At 40.0% G+C, this 20,121-nt stretch overlaps 2 long non-coding RNA genes across 9 annotated transcripts in view; one reads left to right on the top strand and one right to left on the bottom strand.

Moving 5' to 3' along the window:
- LOC118146780 (uncharacterized) overlaps nt 1-14,089 on the bottom strand; it is a 28,247-nt gene extending 14,158 nt beyond the window's left edge. The window contains exon 1 of the long non-coding RNA XR_004732752.3: nt 13,922-14,089. This is a non-coding gene — a long non-coding RNA (uncharacterized LOC118146780). The remainder of the gene's footprint in view (nt 1-13,921) is intronic.
- LOC118146779 (uncharacterized) overlaps nt 1-20,121 on the top strand; it is a 358,558-nt gene that overhangs the window by 149,843 nt on the left and 188,594 nt on the right. The window lies entirely within an intron of this gene.

Here is a 20,121-nt window from a genome sequence, read left to right as displayed (position 1 = left end):
TCTGGGCATTAAATCCTGTGGGATGCTACTTGTGGTGATGATCTTTTCCCAACCTCCACATTTTAGTCTTGTACAGAGTGATGTCATTGTAGACCCAGAAGTGGTTCAGCCTGTGATTGTGACATTCTGGGTTGACCAGGAGATGTGAGGCTGAGAGATGCGCATTGAGTGTGGCTTCTCCAGTATCCCAGCATTGCAAAGCCTAGAGAGGTCTGAGCAGGACAGCCCTGGCTGGGCTAGCCACACTTGTCCTTCCTGCCATAGTAAGCCTGACACAAGATGTCAAGAAAAGTTAAAGATGCAGTGTTTCCACATGCACACTTCACACCCCTGTGAGCCAGGTCTCTCCCTTTTAGACTTAGACCTTTTTTTGTGTAAGTGGTGGGAGCTCCAACTAGAATGTTCTCCCTGTTTTCCATAGTCTCCTCTCTCCAAGGAGATGCTCCATATCTGAAGAGGTGCTGTTGCACATCATCAGAGTGTTTACTCTCTCCTCACTGGAAAAACCTGGGCTTTACTGTGCTATTTACACAAGTTTCTGTGAAGCAGCCCTGCTTCAGAGCTGCACATTTTAGACTGGAGTTGTATGAATGAATGAGAAGGCTAGGCTCTAAGGGCTCTGAATTTCATCCAATTTCCTGATTTTTCAGCGTGTTTCTCTGGGTATTTCTTCCTTGAGCCCTGGGAAGCATGGTGAATGAGATTCAGAAGCCTGGCATCTGCAGGTTTCTCCAGGTTACCATGCTGAGACATGGGCTTCCTGGTAATCATGTGACCTATAGGTTGTCCAGGGAAGGTAGCTGAGAGGTGGTTGGGCATGTGGGTCTGAAGATTCATTTGAGGTCCAGTCACATTTAGGAGGAGCTGATGTGAAAGGCCCAGATGAAACTGCCCAATGAGCATCCACAGTGGCAAGAGTGGAGCGTAGGGCTGTGTCTTCAAAGGAGCACTGTGGGCCCAGAGGCTACTACCGCTGAACTTTCTGAAGGTCTAATACAGTATCAGAAGTCCCTGTGGAGGGAGTCACACAAACCCTATATTGTGCATAGGGTTTCTGCGTGCATAGGTCCCTGAACTTTCCGAAGGTCTAAAACAGTATCAGAAGTCCCTGTGGAGGGATTCACACAAACCCTATACTGTGCATAGGGTTTCTGTGTGCATAGCTCTTTGAGGTCCAGTCCCTGCAAGGTCTGGTTCTGATAGACCTCATCTGGAATTGCCTCCTCCCTTGGGTGTCCCACTACAAACTTGGCGCTGCTTGTCTAGTCTGGCCTCTCTCAGCACCTCTCTCCATCCTGGGTCTTCTCCAGGCAACAGTGTCCTCTGCTGTCTCCAGGCAACAGTGCCCCTGTACTGCCCTGCCCCAGCTTCTCAGAATCCAGCCTGGTTACTAGAATTACTCCTGCATACTGCCAGGAAAGGACTTACTGTCAAGGGGCAGACCCAGGAAGTACTGGACACATGATTAGACCTGATTTTGGCCAATTATTTTATTCCTAATTATATGCTTTCTACTTCTTTCCTCCATCTTCTCTGCCACTTGTCCTGCAATTTGCTGTGTGGTTACAGGCAAGTTCCATGGAGAAGCCAGTTCCAAATGTAGAGGCTAATGAAGTCTGGCTGATCACGCAGAGGAGGGAAGGAACAGACTGTTGAGGCTGAATGTTGTTTTGCCATTGTCTTGCATTCCCTATGCCCACCAGGTTAGGCTGCTGGGAATCCACAGTCCTGGCCCAAGAACTGTCACAGTAGTAGTGCAACCATGTCTCCAAGATGAGGTTTGTGAGCTCCCAACAAGCCTGGTTACACGTGGCTGGAATGTGGGTGGAGACTAGAATACAGAGGACTAGAAGCCAGAGCTAGGAGGAGAATTAGGGTGAAAGAGAAGGCAGTAGTGGAAATTGGGACCCTGATGAACAATAGTGGTGGAAAATGCACATGTTAAAGCCAACAGAGGAGAGATGGAAAGGGCAATCCTTAAGTTAGGGTAGTAGGTAGGGCAGAAACTGAAAAAGTTGGATGGAACAGGAGAGTCGGGTGCAGCCTGAGAATTGAGGAAGAATGGGAGAAAGGGCTGGATGATGAGAGCAGGAAGGAATGGAAAAAAGTGAAGGCTGGGGTTAAGATGGAGAAATTCAAGGTAGCTGTCTTGACATCTCTTCATATGAGAGCTGTAGTTACTCACTTGTCCACAAGAGTCAAAATGTGCCCTAGACCTACTTCAGCATTTATCTCACACACACCCACTCCTCACATCATCCCATGACTGAATGCCCATTGTGAAACACATGTGCCCCTTCCTTTTGATCTAGTGAATAGGCTCCACCAACCAGGAAAATGGTCCCAGTAAATAGGTTTTAAGAGTGATCATGGCCGGGCGTGGTGGCTCACGCCTATAATCCCAGCACTTTGGGAGGCCGAGGTGGGTGGATCGCGAGGTCAAGAGATCGAGACCATCCTGGTCAACGAGGTGAAACCCCATCTCTACTAAAAATACAAAAATTAGCTGGGCATGGTGGTGCGCGCCTGTAGTCCCAGCTACTCAGGAGGCTGAGGCAGGAGAATTGCTTGAACCCAGGAGGTGGAGGTTGTGGTGAGCTGAGATCATGCCATTGCACTCCAGTCTGGGTAACAAGAGCGAAACTCTGTCTAAAAAAAAAAAAAAAAAAAAAGAAAAAAAGAGTGATCATGTGGGCCAGGTGCAGTGACTCATGCCTGTAATCCTAGCACTTTGGGAGGCTAGGATGGGGAGATCACTCAAGGACAGGAGTTGGAGACTAGCCTGTTCAACATGGCGAAACCCCATCCACAAAAAATACAAAAATTAGCCGGGCATCGTGACAGGTGCCTGTAATCCCAGCTACTCTGGAGGCTGAGGCAGGAGAATAGCTTGAACCCAGGAGGCAGAGGTTGCAGTCAGCTGAGATCACACCACTGCACTGCAGCCTGGGTAACAGAGTGAGATTCCCTCAAAAACAAATAAGTGAACAACAAAACAAACACCAAAATGATCATGGGAAATGACAAAGAGAAGAAATGGAGCTATACTGTTATTCTCTGTTCTTGGGATGCCATGTAGTTTTGCCCCTCAGGAGGCATACATTGATCAAAGGGCTAGGAAACAGTTAGGGGGTTGGGACCTAGGAGAGCAGTTCTGAAGCAGGACTTGGGAAATTGGGACAAAGTCAGTTCCCCAGGCTCTTTAATTTACCACATTGTTCAAAGCCCTTTCCCATCATTTACATTACTGCATGAATATGTGGGACTAGAGAAAGGATATTATGTCCATTTTACCAATGAGGACACTGAAGACCAGAGAGGGAACTATCATAGGCAGGCAGTGGATGACAAAGCAAGTGGGACTAGAACTTGGAGCAAAAGGAGGGGCACGTAGGAGGCAGCACAAAATGGCTCAAAGCAGTAACCAGCAGCATTACCTCTGCCCATGTCTCTGGGCTGGAACCTGTAGGGAGGAAGTTCCTTAACTTAAGGAACTTCTTCTTAAAAGCAGAACTGTACTTTTTGAAGCTTACCCCTTGGTCCTGGTGGTCCCTTGGTTTGATGCCTTACTCTTAACCAGAACCAGAAACATAGAGCCAAAGCTGGTAGAATGACTGCCCACACCTGAGCGCCTAAAGACTAGATTTAGGCTTTCTTGATCACAACCTGAGCTGCCGACTCCATGTCAGATGATTAAGGAGGCTACTGCACTCTTCCCTTTTCTTTTTCTCTGATGTAGCACCCCCCTCTGCTTTAACATTCCTGGTTTCTTTGATTACTGTACAAATCATAAGCCCCTTCGCTTTTCTATCTCTTTAGTACTTTTATCACCATGATATTCTGATTTATCTCCCTTGATCCAATACCCTTTTCCTCCCTTATTCGACAAAACTCTCAGTTGTACTCTCTAGAAGTCCCGTTACATGATTACCAAACTTCCTTTTTCCTTAGATTGTTTTTTATTTTCATATGTTTTTATTTTAGATTCAGGGATTACATGTGCAGGTGTGTTGCATGGACATATCGCATGATGGTGAGGTTTCCGTTTCCAGTGTGCTCATCACCCAAATGGTGAACATTGAACCTCATAGATAATTTTTTTTTAACTCTCACTCCCTCCTACCCTCCTCCCTTTTGCAGTTCCCAGTTCTATTATTTCCAACTTTATGTCCATGTATACCCATTATTTAGCTCTTACCTAGAAATGTGAACATGTGGCATTTGGTTTTCTGTTTCTGAGTTATTTCACTTAGGAAAATGGTCTCCCACTCCACACACATTGCTGCAAAGACATGACTTAATTCTTTTTTATGGATTCATGATATTTCATGGTGTGTATATATATATATTTTTCTTTATCCAGTCATCCATTGATGGGCATTTAGGTTGATTCCATGACTGCTATTGTGAATAGTGCCATGATAACATACCAGTACAGGTGTATTTTTTACATGATGATTTCTTTTGCTTTGGGTAGTTAACCAGTAGTGGTATTGCTGAATCAAAAAGTAGTTCTATTTTTGGTAATTTGAGAACTTTTCTATACGGTTTTCCATAGACGTTGTGCTAATTTACATTCTTACCAAATGTGAGGGGTGTAAGGGTTCTTTTTTCTCAGCATCCACACCAACATCTGCTATTTGTAGACTTTTTAATATTGGCCATTCTGAATGGTGTATGATAATATCTCATTTTGGTGTTACTTTGTAGTTCTCTGATGATTGGTGATGTTGAGAATTTTTTCATATGCTTGAGGATGCTTGTATGTCTTGAGAAAGGTAAGTTTATGTACTTTACCCTCTCTTTAATGGGATTTATTTTTCTTGTTGAATTGCTTGAGTTCATTGTAGATTCTGGATATTAGTCATTCGTTGGAGACATAACTTGCTAACATTTTCTCCCATTCTCTAGGTTTCTGTGTACTTTATTGATTGTTTCTTTTGCTGTACAGAAGCTTTTAAATTTAATTAAGACTCATTGGTCTATTTTAATTTTTATTGCATTTGCTTTTGGGGTCTTAGTCATAAATGTTTTGTCTAACCTAATGTTCAGAAGTGTTTTTCCTTGGTTTTCATTTAGGACTTTTATAGTTTCAGGTCTTAAATTTAGGTCTTTAATTGATCTTGAGTTACTTTTTGTATGTGGTGAAAGATTGGAGTCAAATTTCATTCTTCTGCATATGGCTATCTTACTTTCCCAGCACAATTTTTTTAATAGAGTGTATTAAACACAATCTATTTCATTGATCTGTGTATTTATTTTTGTGCCAGTGCTATATTGTTTTAGTTACTATAATATTGTATTATAATTTGAAGTCAGGTAATATGCTGTCTCTGGGTTTCTTCTTTTTGCATAGAATTTCTTTGGTTTCTGGGCTCTTTTTTGGTTCCATATAACTTTAAGGATTTTTTTTTACAACAATGCTGTTGGTAATTTTGTAGGAATTGCATTGAATATGTGGATTGCTTTGGTGAGTGTGGTCATTTTAATGATATTGATTCTTCCAACCCATGAGCATGGGATGTTTTTCTGTTTGCTTGTGTCATCTGCAGTTTCCTTTGTCAGGGTTCTGCAGTTCTCATTATAGAGATTTTTCACTGCCCTAATTAATTATATTCCTAGGTATTTAACTTTTTGTAGCTATTATAAATGAGATTGCCCATTTTTGATTTGATCCTTTGGTTAGATCGTTATTGGGTTATAGGAATGCTACTGATTTCTGTATGTCAAGTTTATATCCTGAAAGATTACTGAATTCATTTATCTAATCTATGTTTTTTTTTCTTTTTGGTGAAGTTTTAGGGTTTTCTAGATATCATATCATCAGAATTTGACTTTCTGTTTTTCAATTTGTTTGCCGTTTATTCTTCTCTCTTGCCTGATTGTTCTGGCAAGAACTTCCAGTACTATGTTGAACAAAAGTGATGACAGTGGGCTTCCTTGTCTTGTTCAAGTTCTTTAGAGCGAATGTCTTCAACTTTTCCTCATTAACTGTGATTTGGCTGTGAGTTGGTTATAAATTGCCTTTGTTATGTTATGGTATTTTCTTTCTGTGCCTAGTTTGTTGTAAATTTTTATCATAAGTGATGCTGAATTTTATCAAATGCATTTTCTGTGTCTATTGAGATGATCATATGGTTCTTGCTGTTCATTCATTCTGTTTATGCAATCTATACATTTATTGATTTGTGCATGTTGAACAATCCTTGCAACCTTAGAATAAATCCCAGCTAATCATGGTGTATTATCTTTTTGCTGTGTGGTTGGATTCGATTTGCTAGTATTTTGTTGAAAATTTATGTGTCTACATTCATTAGAAATACTGATCTATAGTTTTCTTTTTTGTTGTGTCCTTATCTGGTTTTGGTATCAGGGTGATACTGTCTTCATAGAATGAGTTAGGTGAATTCCCTCCTTCTCAACTTTTTGGATAGTTTCAGGGTAATTGGTATTAATTCTTTGTATGCTTGTTCAAATTTGGCTGTGAATCCATCTCATCCTGGGCCTTTTGTTTGTTGTTTTTGGGAGGTTATTTATTTATGTTTGTTTGTTTATTACTAATTCAATCTTGCTGCTCATTATCGGTCTGTTAAGGAATTTGATTTCTTCCTGGTTCAATATCAGGAGGTTATATGCTTCCAGGAATTTATCCATTTCCTCTAGATTTTCTAGTTTGTGAATGTACTGTAGTTTATAATAATCTCTGATGATCTTTTGTATTTCTGTGGCATGTACATTTCTGTGGTATGTTGTAATATCTCCTTTTTCATTTCTGATTGTGTTAATTGAGAATTATTCTTTTCTTGGTTAGTCTAGCTAGTGGTTTATCAGTTTTGTTTATCTTTTTGAAGAATCAACTTTTGTTTCCTTGATTCTTTGTATTGTCTTTTGGCCTCTATTTTATTTAGTTTTGGTCTAATCTTCGTTCTTTTTTTTTTTTAACTTTGGGTTTGGTTTGTTTTTGTTTTTCTAGTTCCTTGAGGTATGATGTTAGATTGTTAATTTTTAATATTTCTACTTTTATGATGTAGGTATTAATGCTATGTATTTCCCTGTTAGCACGCTTTTGCTATATCCCAGAGGTTTAGGTATGTTGTGTTTTCATTTTCATTCATTTCAAAACATTTTAAAATTTTCATGTTAATTTCTTTACTGACCTAGTGATCATTCAGGAGCATGCTTTAATTTCCATGTATTTGTATAGTTTCCAAAGTTTAGGCTGTGCATGGTGGCTCATGCCCATAATCCCAGCACTTTAGGAGGCTGAGGCAAGAGGATCACTTGAGCCCAGGAATTTGAGACCAACCTGAGCAACATGGCAAGACCCTACATCTATAAAAAAATAAAAAATTAGCTAAGCATCGTGGCGTGCATCTGCAGCCCCAGCTGCTAATTAGGAGGCTGAGTTGGGAGGATCATTTGATCCTGGGAGTTTGAGGCTGCAGTGAGCTGTGATCATGTCACTACACTCCAGCCTAGGTGACAGAGTAAGAGCCTGTCTCACAAAAAAGGTTTCTATTGGTATTGATTTCTAGCTTTATTCCACTGTAGTCTGAGAAGATACTTAATATGATTTTTATTTTATTTAATTAATTTATATATTATTTAATTTTTGTTTTTATTTCTTCTAAAAATAAAATGGGATAAATGTGCAGAATGTGCAGATTTGTTACCTAGGTGTACGTGTGCTGTGGTGGTTTGCTGCACCTGTTGACCCATCTTCTAAGTTCCCTTCTCTCAACCCCTCAACCCCAACAGGCCCTGGCATGTGTTGTTCTCCTCTCTGTGTCCATGAGTTCTCATTGTTCAGCTCCCACTTATGAGTGAGAACATACAGTGTTTGGTTTTCTGTTCCTGTGTTAGGTTGCTGAGGATGATGGCTTCTAGCTTCATCCATGCTCCTGCAAAGGATATGATCTGATTCTTTTTTGTGGCTCCATAGTATTCCATGCTATATATGTACCACATTTCTTTATCCAGTCTATCATTGATGGGCATTTCAGTTGGTTCCATAATTTTGTTATTGTAAATAGTGCTGTAATAAACATCTGTGTGCATGTGCCTTTTTAGTCAAATGATTTATATTCCTTTAGATATATATCTAGTAATGGGATTGCTGGGTCAAGTGGTATTTTTGTTTCTAGATTTTTGAGGAATTGTCACACTGTCTTCCACAATGGTTGAACTAATTTACATTCCCACCAACAGTGTAAAAGCGTTCATATTTCTCCACCGCCTTGCCAGCATGTATTACTTTCTGACATTTTAATAATCGCCATTCTGACTAGTGTGAGATGGTATCTTATTGTGATTTTGATTTGTATTTCTTTGATCTATGATGTTGAGCTTTTTTCATATATTTGTTGGCCACATGAATGTTTTCTTTTGTGAAGTGTCCATATTCTTTCCCACTTTTTGATGTCATTGTTTTTTTCTTGTAAATTAGTTTAAGTTCCATATAAATTCTGGATATTAGACCTTTGTCAGATGGGTAGATTGCAAAAATTTTCTCCCATTCGGTTGCCTGTTCACGCTGATGATGGTTTCTTTTGCTGTGCAGAAGCTCTTTAGTTTAATTAGATCTGATTTGTCAATTTTGGCTTCTGTTGCAATTGCTTTCGATGTTTTTGTCATGAATTCTTTGCCCATGCCTATGTCCTGAATGGTATTGCCTAGGTTTTCTTCCAGGGTTTTTATGATTTTGTGTTTTACATTTAAGCCTTTAATTCATCTTGAGTTATTTTTTTTGTATAGGGTATAAGAAAGGGGTCTGCATTTAGTTTTCTACATACGGCTAGCCAGTTTTCCCAGATCTTTTTCCCATTGCTTGTTTATGTCAGGTTCGTCGAAGATCAGATGGTTGTATACGTGTGGTGTTATTTCTGAGGCTTCTATTCTGTTCCATTGGTCTATATATCTCTTTTGGTACCAGTAGCATGCTGTCATAGTATAGTTCAAAGTCAGGTAGTGTGATGCCTCCAGCTTTGTTCTTTTCGCCTAGAATTGTCTTGGCTCTGTGGGGTCTTCTTTGATTCTGTATGAGTTTTTCCAAATTCTGTGAAGAATTTTAAGGGCAATTTGATGGGAATAACATTGAATCTGTAAATTACTTTGGGCAGTATGGCAATTTTCACAATATTGATTCTTCTATCCGTGAGGGTGGAACGTTTTTCCATTTGTTTGTGTCCTCTCTTATTTCCTTGAGCAGCGGTTTGTAGTTCTCCTTGAAGAGGTCCTGCACATATTTCATTATCTGTGTTCCTAGGTATTTTATTCTCTTTGTAGCAATTGCAAATGGGAGTTTATTCGTGTGACTGAACACATGCACACTCTCTGCTTGTCTATTGTTGGTATAAAAGAATGCTTGCAATTTTTGCACATTGTTTTTGTATCCTTAGACATTGCTAAAGTTGTGTATCAGTTTAAGGAGTTTGGGCTGAGGTGATGGGGTTTTATAAATATAAAATCATGTGATCTGCAAACAATTTGACTTTCTTTCTCTCTATTTGAATACACTTTATTTCTCTCTTGCCTGATTGCCCTGGCCAGAACTTCCAATACTCTGTTGAATAGGAGTGGTGAGAGAGGGCCTCCTTGTCTTGTTCTGGTTTTCAAACGGAATCCTTCCAGCTTTTGCCCATTCAATATGATATTAACTGTGGGTTTGTCATAAATAACTCTTATTATTTTGAGATATGTTCAATCAATACCTAGTTTATTGAGAGTTTTTAACATAAAGGGATGTTGAATTTTATCAGAAGCCTATTGTGCATCTCTTAAGATAATCATGTGGTTTTTGTCTTTAGTTCTGTTTATTTGGTGAATTACATTTATTAATTTGTGTATGTTGAACCAGACTTGCATCCCATGGATGAAGCCAGCTTGATCATGGTGGATAAGTTTTTGGTTGTGCTGCTCAATTCAGTTTGAGGATTTTAGCGTTGATGTTCATCAGGGATATTAGCCTAAAGTTTTTTTTCTTTTTTCTTTTTTGTCATGTCTCTTCCCAGATTTGGTATCAGGATGTTGCTGGCTTCATAAAATGAGTTAGGGTGGATGGAGTCCCTCCTTTTCAATTGTTTGGAAAAATTTCAGAAGGAGTGGTACCAGCTTCTCTTTGTATTTTTGGTATCATTCAGCTGTGAATCCATTTGGTCCTGGGCTTTTTCTGGTTCATAGGGTATTAATTACTGCCTCAATTTCAGAGCTTGTTATATGTCTATTCAGGAATTTCACTTCTTCCCAGTTTAGTCTTGGGAGTGTGTATGTGTTCAGGAATTTATCCATTTCCTCTAGATTTTCTAGTTTGTGTCGAGGGATTTATAGTATTTTCTGATGGCAGTTTGTATTTCTGTCAGGTTAGTAGTGATAGCCCTATTATCATTTTTTATTGTGTCTATTTGATTCTTCTCCCTTTTCTTCTTTATAAATCTAGCTAGTGGACTATTTTGTTATTTTTTTCAAAAAGCCAGCTCCTGGATTTGTTGATTCTTTTGAAGGGTTTTTTGTGTCTCTATCCCCTTCAATCTCTGATCTTAGTTATTTATTGTCTTCTGCTAGCTTTTGGATTAGTTTCCTTGTGCCTCTCCAACTCTTTTAATTGTGATGTTAGGGTGTCAGTTTGAGATCTTTCTAGCTTTCCATTGTGGGCATTTATAAGTTTCCCTCTTAATATTGCTTTAGCTGTGTCCCAGAGATTCTGGTACATTGCCTCTTTGTTCTCATTGGTTTTAAAGAACTTCTTGATTTCTGCCTTAATTTCCTTATTTACCTGAGAGTCATTCTGGAGTGGTTGTTCATTTCCATGTTATTGTGTGGTTTTAAGTGAGTTTCTTTTTTTTTTTTTGAGACGGAGTTTCGCTCTCGTTACCCAGTCTGGAGTGCAATGGCATGATCTAGGCTCACTGCAACCTCCGCCTCCTGGGTTCAGGCAATTCTCCTGCCTCAGCCTCCTGAGGAGCTGGGATTACAGGCACACGCCACCATGCCTAGCTAATTTTTTGTGTTTTTAGTAGAGACGGGGTTTCACCATGTTGACCAGGATGGTCTCGATCTGTTGACCTTGTGATCCACCCGCCTCGGCCTCCCAAAGTGCTGGGATTACAGACTTGAGCCACTGCACCTGGCCTTAAGTGAGTTTCTTAATCCTAAATTCTAATTTGATTGCACAGTGGTCTGAGAGACTGTTATGATATCTCCCAGAACCAAAGTTCTATTGTGTTGCCATTTGATTCCTTTCTCTTCCTCCCTTGTGTGATTGTTTTATAAAAACTGTGAGTTTTATATCTCTGTATGTTTTTGTGATGGTGAATATTGACCTTTTGTTCCCATTCTTAAGACACTTTTGAACATTTCCTGTAGGGCTGGTCTAGTGGTAACAAATTCCCTCAGCATTTGTTTGTCTGGGAAATACTTTATTTCTTCTTCATTGATGAAGTGTTGGATATAAAATTCTTGGCTGATGGTTTTTTTTTTCTTTCAGCATTTTGAAAATGCCATCTCAGTCTTTTCTGGGCTGTAAGATTTCTGCTGAAAAGGTCTGCTGTTAATTTGATGGGATTTCCTTTATAGGTTACTAGAAGCTTTTCTCTTGCTAATTAAAAAAAATCTTTCTTTCATGCTGACTTTAGATAGTCTGAACATAATACGTAGCAGTGAAGTCCTTTTTGCAATGTATCTGTCTGGAATTAGCTGGGCCTTTTATATCTGAATGTCTGACTCTTGCTAGACTTGGAAAGTTTTCATTGATTGTTTTCTTAAATGGGTTTTTAAAACTTTTTGGTTTCTTTTCCCCCTTGGGAATACCAATAATATGTAAGTTTGATTGGCTTAGGTAGTCCCAGACATGTCAAAGACTTTGCTGATTCTTTTAATTTTTTTTCTTTATTTTTGTCTGACTGGTTTATATTAAAAAAAAAAACTTGTGTCTAAGTTCTAAAATTCTTTCTTCTGCTTGGTCCAGTCTGTTATTGAAGTTTTTGAATGTATTTTGTATTTTCTTCACTGGACTTTTTAGTTCCTAAAATCTTTTTTTAAAGATATCCTCTAAAGGATAAAATTTCTCATTATATCCTGAATTGGTTTTCTGATTCCTTTGTGTTGATGTCCAGGTTTCTATTGCATCTCACTTAGCTTCTTAAAAATCAATATTTTGAATTATTTATTTGGATTGTTGAAGAATTCTTTTTTATTGGAAACTGTTGCTGAAAAATTGTTGTGGTCCTTTGGTGGTGTCATATTTCCCTGCTTTTTAATGTTTTCTGGTCCTTTCATTGGTATCTGCACAACTGATGTAGCAGTTCCTTGTTTCAGTTTTTTGAAATTGCTTTTGTAGGGGAGAATTTTTTCCTGAAAGTGTATGTGTGCTGTTGGTTGAGTAGGATATTTTGGCTTTAATTTTGGGTACCTACAATAGTGTGATTTAAAAAATGACTTTTTTGGAAGTGCATGCAGTGAGGGATATCTGTTATTTCCTCTGTGGCTTAGAGTATAGTTATTAGTTTAGGTTGTAGCGAAGTTTTGTTGGAAACATAGATGCTAACTGAGCTAGTCTTCAGGCCCCAGTAGGCACTACTGGGGCCTTCAAAGCAGCATAAACTGCTCTGTTTTTAGTAGGTCCTGAAGGGCTGATTCTTGGGCCTCCAAGTGGCTTGCTTAGAAGCCAGTAGTGGGAGTGGTGTTTCAAGTGTGTGGGTGAATTCTTAGGCCTCGATGTTGGGATTCATGTGGGGTGGCTGACACAATATTAAGGGAGATATTAGGGAAGTTATATAGATTATAGTCTCAAAACTTTTGGAAGCCTGAAAAGTTTTAATGAGATGGGCTGAAGGCAGCCAGTTCTTACGTTAGAGCTTTAAGTCATAGGATCAAAGATCAGGATAATAAAAGCTTCCCCAGTTAAGTCTGTTTACCCTACATTCCTTTGTCCCTACTCTAATTTGTTTATTCAATTAAACTTTGTGTTGGATGGTCCCCTCAGTGGGAGACTGAGGGGAATTGTCTGTTAATGGTGTTTATTCTGGGCCCTGAAACCAAAAGCTTTTATCATGCATAAAACCACTCTTTTAACCATGTTAATTATCCACAAGTGTGTTGACTTAGAACCTCTGTTATTAATCTATACTGAATAAATGTAAGGAGGAACAGGGAATCATGGTTGGTTAGCTGCAATCACCCTCTGAAAGGAGCTGACCATCCCCAGCCTGACTCTTACACTGTATTCTGTGTGTGACAGAATATTTCATTCATCCATTGCTGAGTCAGGGTCTGCAGTACAGACCTACACAGGTGGTGATCAACATCTCACCCCTGGGCATCTGGTGTGGTGGTGTGGGTGATGGCAATAGTGGTGGTGGAGCAACCCACTGGTACCCAAGTAGTCCATGTTGTGTTCCTAGCAGCTGTGATGGGTTGGGTGGGCTAGTTCCTGGTTCCACAGCTTCTCATAGTAGGGCATTGTCCTAAGTGTGTTTAGGAAAGCTTGGTCTTCTCTATCCTTCTGTTGGCTGGATGTTGGCTGTAGCCACATCACCTTGAACTCAGCCTGAGGATGGGTCACAACCCACAGTTAAACCCCCAAAATGCTGCCAGTTCTGGGATTGTGACCAGAGGGGATGGGGCTCTTCCTCAGGTGACCAGCATGGACAAGAAGCTGTGGGGAGTGTGGCCCACTTAGTCTTAATCTCACAGCAGCATGTGGCAGGATGGTGGGTATTGTCCTAGGTATGCATAGGATAGCCTTGTTCCTGTTCATTCTTGGCCAGTTGGCAGCTACAGTGATTCAGCCTGAACTCAGCCTGAGCTCAGGACCCAGCTCAGTGTTAAACTCTCAAGTGGTGCCTTGGGGCTGAGACGAGAAAGGGCAGGCTCCCTTCAGGCAAGCAGCATGGGCAAGAAATTGTGGGGAGTGCGGTCTACTCACACCTCAGTCTCAACAGCAGCCTGCAGCAGGGCAGCAGGGACCCTTCCAGGGGTGCATGGAAGTGCCTGGTTTCCCCTCTCCCTCCTTGGAGCAATACAATGGCAGCAACTGTGTCTGTAGATCTCTGGTACCTAGGCCTCAAAATGGCACCTAGCTGAGGCTGCTGTAGTGTGGATGCCTGTGAGATTCCATGTGGGTTCCCTTTATGGAACAACATCTCTGTGCAATTGTTAGGCAGTTCTATATGTCAAACACAAGGGCCTAGTGGGTTAAGGGTTTTTTTTTCTGTAGCCAAGATCATAAAAGCCAAGACCTGGGAGTTTTTTGCTTACTGTTTTCCTGCATTCAGAAGCCTCTCCTGGCTCTCAATCAGTTCCCAGTTGAAAAAGCTGCCTCAAACCCTCTCCTTACTTCTGGTGCTTCTTGTCTCTTCTCTGGTGAACCCTAGATGATCTCTTTGAAATGTGAGTGTCTTCTGATTCCTCTCCATGGAGGAGGCACATGCTGCCTGTTAGTAGTGAGCCATCTTGATCTCTCCCTCGACTTTACCGTTCTGAGACTTGTAACAGGGAGAACAATAATAAAGGCTACTTGAACAAAACATGTAAAACAAATAGCAAAGTAAATCCTGTTTGGGTTAATCCCATGGAAAACTGGGAAACTATTTCAGACTCTCTCCACTGTATCTCAAAGACTGTAGGGCATTATTGGGCAGCACTGAATAAACAGAATGAGAAATTTCATGTAGTAAGAAGACAGTGTGCCCTTCATAGAGTAATGGTGGGATGGTCCTCTATGGAGGCCACTGGCAGCTTCCCCTTAGCTTTATAAACTGTGAGAAGCCAGGTAAATGAACATCTTGGATAGAAAGCAGGCAGGTATCTTGCATATTGTTTCAATTTGCCATTCCATGATGTTCCTGGACAGAATTGTTCCCTTCTGGATTCAGGGGTGTTTGATTTTACTGTGTCTGTGTTTCATGACAGATTCTGAGTCCCCAGCACCAGCATCTAAACTGGACTGTGGACCCTGGAGACTTTGGAATTGCTGGCCTCCACAATTATGTGATCCAATTCCCTAAACTCAATCAATCTTTCTCTCTCTCTCTTCCTTTCTTCCTTTCTCCCTCTCTCCCTTTTTCTTTCTTTCTTTCTCCCTCCTTCTCTCTCTCTCCTCCCTCCCTCCCTCCCTTCCTCCCTCCCTTCCTTCCTTCCTTCCTTCCGTCTTTCTCTCCCTCTTCTTCTCTCTCTCCCTTTCTCTTTTCTTTCTTTCTTTTCTTCTTTCTTTCCTATCTTCCTTTGTTTTTCCCTCCCTTCCTTCCTTCCTATCATAAACTTCCTATCATAAATAATTGCAGTATAAGAGAAATTCAGAATTAACTTTCTAGAGACAGGATTGTAGTAGAAGGAGGGCATATGGAAATGGGAAAAATCTCAGTGGCTTTTATGATGGTGGTAATAATTGTGTTACTTAGGCAAAAAAAAAGAGTAAGATTTTTTGGGATGTACCATGCTTTAATAAATGTCTTTGAGGCAGACCTATGTTAATCTTTCTGAGCAAAGAATTACAATAAAATAAAACAAACATCCCTATTTTCTGAGTGAAGGGAAAAGAGAAAAGGCTGAATTAGCTTCTCATTTCATCCAAGTACCCTTAAGCAGTTTTTGTCAAGCATCTGCAAGTTGACGTAAGGTCGGTCTGCTCAATCTGGTTCCAAATGGTTCTGTTAAATGCTAGACAACTTTTGTCACAGGAGCTGCCCCCACCTCCTTCAGGATGATTGTCTATAATTAAAGAGGAAACCAGAAAATAATGATAGGGTTCTCTTTTGCCTTTCTAATGGCTTTCTTATTAAGCATGTCTGAAAAAGCTACTGAGATGTTGATTTCCTACATAACCAAAAGAAGTCAGCCATTATATAATTACTTCTTTTTAAAAACTACAAAGGGAAATGTGTCAGAAATGCTTTCAATGGGCTGAAGACACCATGAAGCACAAAGGACAAAAAAATTCTCTCCAAGAACAAAACAGCAGTGAATAAATTAGTCATTAAGGAAACATTTTTGGGAACTCTGCTGAGGTGCCAGTTGCATATCACCCATGGGGTGCTCTTTGAGATTTGATTGTGGCAGGAAGAGTAAAACAGGAAGGAGGGAATGTGGAAGATGGCAGTGGGGCTGTGGGTGGTATAATGGTATTTGTGCCTTTTCATGGTGAATGTAGTCCTCACATTTTCTCTACTGGAGACCAAGATGCTCAGAAACTGATCCCTGGTATTGTCATTGCTGGGAAAGTGGCAAGGTCCATGTTCCCAGTGCCCCTTGACTACCAGCTTAATTCCTATACTGGGTGCTCAAGGGATAGTGAAAAATACCTGGTAGAAGGGATTCTCTTCTCCCTTGCTGCCTGCCTTTCTCTCCCTTTTTCTTCCCCCCAGACAGAATAAAGAGAGAGACTGTTAGCCCCCCATCAAAGTGGGCCAACATTAGAAGAACATGGTTTGTCTGTCTTGCAGGTGTTTTATTCTGCAGGGTGGTCTTTATAATCCACAGGTTACTTTAGGCCAAGCCCACACACTATAAATGGCTAGGGATTCATTTTCAAATTCTGCTGTAATTTCCTCTCTAGTGATCTGGGCTTCTCTTTATGTCTTCTTTCCCTGGAATCCCACCGAGTGCTTTCAGGTTGGGCCTGACCATGCTAAGTAAAGGAAAGGTGATCAAGAAGAGCTTTGTCCTGACCCAATATACACATCATCCTTTTATACAGCAGCCCCATTTTGTTCTTGGAGTTTGTTTTATGCTTTACTTGTAAGGAGCTGCTACTCTTTGAAGGTGGGCTGATGAGCAGGGTGGAAATAAGCTTGGAATGGCATCAAGAAGTGAGCGTGTGTGGCTAATGACTGTCTTGAAATGTTTTGTTAGCATCTCAGATCACACTGTCATGGAAAGAGCCTGGACTGACAGACCTGGATTTTAGTTCTAGGACAAGCCATTAAACCCCTTCAAATCTCAATTTCTTCATCTATAAAATGAGATTAATTTTTTAAATATTTTAAATCTTTGGAATTAAAAGTAGTTTACATGAGTTACCAGTGCCAGTTATAATCATATGATTTTGGATCAGAAGAATATGTAGAGGTCACTAGAAATCCTAATATCCTGTGCAGTAGTTATTTTCTTTGCAATATTTCTAGTAGGTGATTATCCAACATTAACTTGAATATTCCTGGGACAAGGAGCACATTGCCTCACAAGTGAGCCATTTCAATTTTTTTCTGCAACCCAAGTAGATGGCAAAATATGCATCTTGTAATATGTAGTTATTGATCTAATTCTTGCTGTTTTAGGGGCCCTGTTTGTGGTGGTTAATTTTATGTATGAACTTGACTAGGCCAGGTACCCAGAAATTTTGTCAAACACCAGTCTAGATGTTGCTATGAAGGTATTTTTAGAAGAGATCAACATTTACATCAGGAGATTTTGAGTAATGCAGGTTACCCCCTCATAATGTGGGTGGGCCTCATCCAATCAGTTGAAGGCCTTAGGAAAATACAGACAGATCCCTCAAGGAACAGGAAACTGCCTTAAGACATTCCTCAGACTCTAGCTGTAAAATTAATCCTTCCTTGGGTCTTTAGCCCACTGACCTTCCCTGAAGACTTTAGACTTGCTGGCTTCCACAATTGTGTGATTCAATTCCTTAAAAATAAATCTGTATGCATGCATGTATGTATGTATGTATGTATGTATCTATCTATCTATATTTGTCCTCCCATATTGGCTCTGTCTCTCTGGAAAACCCTGATTAAAGCACCTACTGCAATACTACCTACTGCAATACAATACCACAATACGTCAGGCCTTCACATATTTGAAGAAATTATTCATATCTGTCCATGGGAAGTTGGGTCCTGAGAATAGGTGGTTTAATGGAGCTTTTTCTAGACAAAGAAAAGCAAACTTACCTCTAGATTAGGGGCAGGAGGAAGCACTGCAACAACAAGATGCGGAGAGATAAATGAGAAAATAAAGAATGCAAAGTGCTGAAGGTGTTAGCAGAAAGCTTTGCACCTACTAGATCCTCCCTTAATGACCGCTGTTACGATGAATAAAGACACCGAGGCCAGGACAGACTAAGTCATCCCCACCAGTGTCCTCTAACGCTTGTAGAGCTTGTTGGGCTATCACAATATTTGCTTTCACGGTTGGGAGATAATTGGCACTTAGCTGTTACAGCAGCAGCAGTAGGGGGAAAAAACACATAAGCACGGGAAGGGGGTAGGTCTGGTTTTCATCTGCTGGATCCGGCACATGCCCATGTGAATGAAAAATAACAGCTATGGATGGCTCAGTGCCTGGACATCTGTCGTCATCCTGTCTGGTAGCTGCGCTTTCTTGCTTAACTGTGAATGAGGTGACTGTGGGGGTACTGGAAAATCTTTGCATTGTGGGAGCCAGGGATAGTGTTCCTGAGGCAGCACTGAAAGTTACTGCAGTCTGATTCATTGTGTGGGAGCTTACTGTTGAATGCTTGTACTAGGAAGGGGAGCTGTGGCTGCTTTCCTCGGGCTCCCATGATGGGCTTCTTTGGTCTCAGTTGAATCTGTGGTACCATCACTCTGAGTATCTTACAGAAACAAAGTGGAAATAAACATCTTATAAGCCCACCAGCCAAACATAACTGTTTTTAGTTTTTTTTTTCATTTTTTACCCACCTGCCAACATCCTTTAGCATAATTATAATCAGTGTATGAATAGAATTTTGTGTAATATATATCATTTTCACTTAAAATTTTGTGATAAACATGTTCTTGCATTGTTCCTCTTCATCAGCACTGTTTTAGAGCTGTGGTATTATTTCAGAGCGGATGTACCGTCATTAAGTTCACCATCCCTTATTGTTAGACACTTCCAATACTTGTTATAAAAACCCTACAAGGAATAACTTTTTGGGTATAGCTTCTTTCTTCTTTTGAATAACTTCCTTCAGCATTTCCAGAGAATGAGTCAAGAGATGTGAGTATTTTTATGTCTTAATATAGATTGCTGTATTGTTTCCCAAAAGAGTTTGTATTGGTATAAATTAGCAAAAACAAGGTACAAATGGGTCATTAGGCCAGAAAGTTCCTAGATTGGGTATTAATTATAGTGAATATAAATCAATATGATAGTGTAGTTTTATTTTCATTTTTAAAAAATTAGCAAGGGTAATCTTTTTTTTTTTGTATATTATTTCCCAATTACATTTCTTCCTGTGCCTGTTGTTTGTGCCTGCTGGGGTCTACTGGTGTACTGATTTTTACAAATTAGTTTGAATGAGCTCTTTCCATGTTAGAATAGATACAAGTATTTTTCTAACCTGTTATTTTAATTTTTATTTCTTTTTGTGTAAAAAGTGAATTTTTATTTTAATGGGCTTTCCAATTGTCCATTGTCTTTCTAAGAAAAACCCTTTAATCAACCCTGTGTTATCTTGTACTTGTTTTTTGTTTTCATTTCTGATTTGATCTTGGCAAAATATTGCCTAATTTCTGAGAACATTTTGATATTCAAGTTTAGTTCTGGTTCAAAATGGTTCTGGTTCCTCCAAACACAGTCAACCAACAATAAAAAATTTAAAAATAAGCTTTGGCTCATTTTATTATTCAGAATATGCAATTAATAGTTCCGTTTCTGCATAGAAGTATGGTTCATTCCTATTTTTTGTTAAAGTCCTTGAACAGCTTTAGTATCTTTCATATGTGCTCCATATGTATTCCGTAGTAGGGAGAAGAAGCTTTTGAAGGTTTATGTGCTCAATTTACTCAGTGTGGTGCCCTCTCCCCAATCAGAGTAATTTTGAGCTTGTGTGTCTTCCTGGCTGTGTTGCCTGGGATGTCCTTTGCCCTGGTTACCATCTGGATCAAGGCCTGTCATGAGCAACCGTGGTGTAAGGCTTATATTCTGACCAGTTGGTTTGTGGTTTGCCTGCCTCCCTCCCAAACAGCAGCTGGTGAGGTTGGACAGGAACTCCATCCTTATTTGGTGGGCTTGCAAATGGCCCTCCTCTGCTCTCTCTTCTGGGTTAAGGCCAAGACCCTGCCATTCATAGCAGAGGCTGTGGTTAATTTGCAAGTGGGATCCAGAATGGGAGTCTGAGAAGCACTGTCCTATGGTGCATTGGCTCACCATAGCTCTTTGATAAGTGGTGTTTGATCA

This window comes from Callithrix jacchus, chromosome 13, assembly GCF_049354715.1.
Source record: "Callithrix jacchus isolate 240 chromosome 13, calJac240_pri, whole genome shotgun sequence".
NCBI lineage: Eukaryota > Metazoa > Chordata > Mammalia > Primates > Cebidae > Callithrix > Callithrix jacchus.
Note: the sequence above shows the minus strand (reverse complement) of the source record. Positions and strands in the feature narration are given on the sequence as shown.